This window comes from Macaca mulatta, chromosome 7 (assembly GCF_049350105.2).
Source record: "Macaca mulatta isolate MMU2019108-1 chromosome 7, T2T-MMU8v2.0, whole genome shotgun sequence".
Taxonomy (NCBI): Eukaryota; Metazoa; Chordata; class Mammalia; order Primates; family Cercopithecidae; genus Macaca; species Macaca mulatta.
In genome coordinates this window covers 174,212,892-174,215,260 of record NC_133412.1, presented here as the reverse complement: position 1 = coordinate 174,215,260, position 2,369 = coordinate 174,212,892, and the positions used below count along the sequence as shown (strand labels likewise).

Here is a 2,369-nt window from a genome sequence, read left to right as displayed (position 1 = left end):
AGGATGGAGGAGGAGGGGCTCCATGGGACACCTGAGAGGGAGGAGGAGCGGTGGATGACACATGGGAGGAGAAAGGGCTCCATGGGACACACGGAAGGGAGAAGAAGCTGAGGATGACACATGGGAAGAAGAGGGGCTCCATAGGACACACGGAAGAGAGAAGAAGCTGAGGATGACACATGGGAAGAGATGGGGGCTCCATGGGACATACAGGTAGGAGGAGGAGCTGAGGATGACACATGGGAGGAGGAGGAGCTCCATGGGACACAAGGATGGAGAAGGTGCTGAATATGACACATGAGATAAGAAGGGGGTTCCATGGGGCACACAGGTGAAGGAGTGTCTGAGGATGACACATGGGGGGAGGAGCCCCATGGGACATCCACAAGGGAGGAGGAGCTCTGAAGATGACACATGGGAGGAGGAGGAGCTGAGGATGAACCCCAGGTGGAGGAAAAGAGCTCCATGGGACACACAGGTGGATAAGGTGCTGAGGAGGAACCCTGGGTAAAAGAGGATTCCATGGGACAAAGCGGAGAAAGAAGGTTCTCAGGATGGCTCAAGGGAGGCGACAGGACCTCTCTGTGACATGTGACATAGGAGTGACTCAGCTTGAGACATGAGGGTGGAACTGTGTGACACATGAGTGCAGATGGAACTCAGTGGGACACAGAGATTCGGTGTGTCACATGGATTGGGGACAGTTCAAGTGGTACATTGGAGGGGCAAAAGGCTCCAAGTGACACTGAGCAGTCAGGGCTGGAAGTGACACATGGGGGGTCTCATGTGACACATGACTTGAGGAGGAGCCTAGTGTGACACGTCACCCCTAGTGTGGGGCAGGGTCAGAGTGATGGGGGAGGAGGCGCTCCTGGTGATGCATGTGTGAGAGACTCCACGTGACACTTGAGGCTGGGACACTTTTCAACCTTGTGAACATCTAATGAAGCAAGCCCCTCCCAGGGGAATCACGGGTGTCCTGAGCTGAAGGTGGAGACCCAGGCAGCCTGCCTCATCTCAGTAGACCCAGAAGCATATCTACATGCCACCCATTCTAATTCTGAATGAAGTAAAACATGCAGATAAACAATTCTAAACGTTTTTCAGAAGTTCATCCAGCAAAAGTAACATTTCCTTAACAAACATGGGACATCTATAAAGACCACAGAGGCCCCCGAACACTGAGTGTGCTCCAGTCCTTAAAGGCAGGCGCCCCTGAGGACCTCAGAGTCCACTGTTTTGTCCCTGGGAGTCCATATCCCTTCACCCCAGGGCATCACAGGGTGCTTTCCAACACCTAAAATCTTCCAAAATAGATATTTCACAACAAACACTTCACACACAAAAAAGAAAACATTAAAATCAATAGACAAAATAATTCCCATCCTCAATCACCATCATTTTAGAGCAAAACGCACATTGTTAACAATCCAATGACACCCACCAAGGTGGGCAGCGCAGAGGCTGACCAACAGACCAGGTGGCAGAGTTCAGGTGCCAGAAGGCTCCTAGGGTGCAGGAATCTTGCCAAGGACTTGGAAGTGAGGACCTTGGGAACGATCTAGGGACCCCTGAACTCCTGCAGCCATTACTGAGATGACCCGTGGGGAATAGAGAGGGGACGTGCTATCTCTCCCCCCAGGCTCCACACAGCGGGACCTCAGCTGAGCCCACGTCCCCACCCCCTGCCCACCACCCCAGCAGACCCCACCCCTCTGGAGAGCAGCTCGCCCTCTTCTGTGCCCATGCCCACACCCATACCCCAACCCCAGCCCTGGCCCAGGCTCTCCTGCCATCCACCGGCTGGCGTGTGTCTCCCCGAGGCGTGCACTCACAAGGGCAACGTCCATCTACACGATGCCTGGCACAGGGCCTGGCACACAGTAGACCTTCACCGAATGTGCAAACGAATGAATGAAAGCCTACCATGTACAAAGCCCTGGAGGCCAGAATGAGCCCCGAAGCGAGGATGATGGAGGTGAGGCGGGTGATGGAGGCTGGGATGGCCAGAGATGAGATGCTGTGCCCAGGATGACAAAGGCCAGATGGAGGTGATGGGAGCCGTGATGATGGAGTCCATGGTAACAGACATGCATGAGATAGACCCCCCAAAGACGAGAGGGAGAGGAGGAAGCCAGGGCCCAAGAGTTGGGCCTGGAAACCTCTGAGGGTCAAGGTGGGACATGAAGCAGGAGCCTTTCCCGTCCAGCCCAGCGTTCGGCTCGACGCCCCCGCTACCCAACTCACGCAGTTGCATTAACAGAAAATCGGCCGTGTGTGAAGCTCAGAGAACAATTAGTGAGCCCGAGAGCCCTGCCAGTGAGGAGCGGGGCGTGCCCTGGAACAGGGGGCAGCAGACATTTCTGCTT

General features: G+C 55.0%; 1 non-coding gene across 1 annotated transcript; it reads right to left on the bottom strand.

Moving 5' to 3' along the window:
• Positions 1-1,861: 1,861 nt before the first annotated feature.
• MIR493 (microRNA mir-493) lies at positions 1,862-1,950 on the bottom strand. Its single transcript, NR_032545.1, has one exon. It is a non-coding gene; the product is annotated as a microRNA mir-493 (primary transcript).
• Between the last annotated feature and the right edge of the window lie 419 nt (positions 1,951-2,369).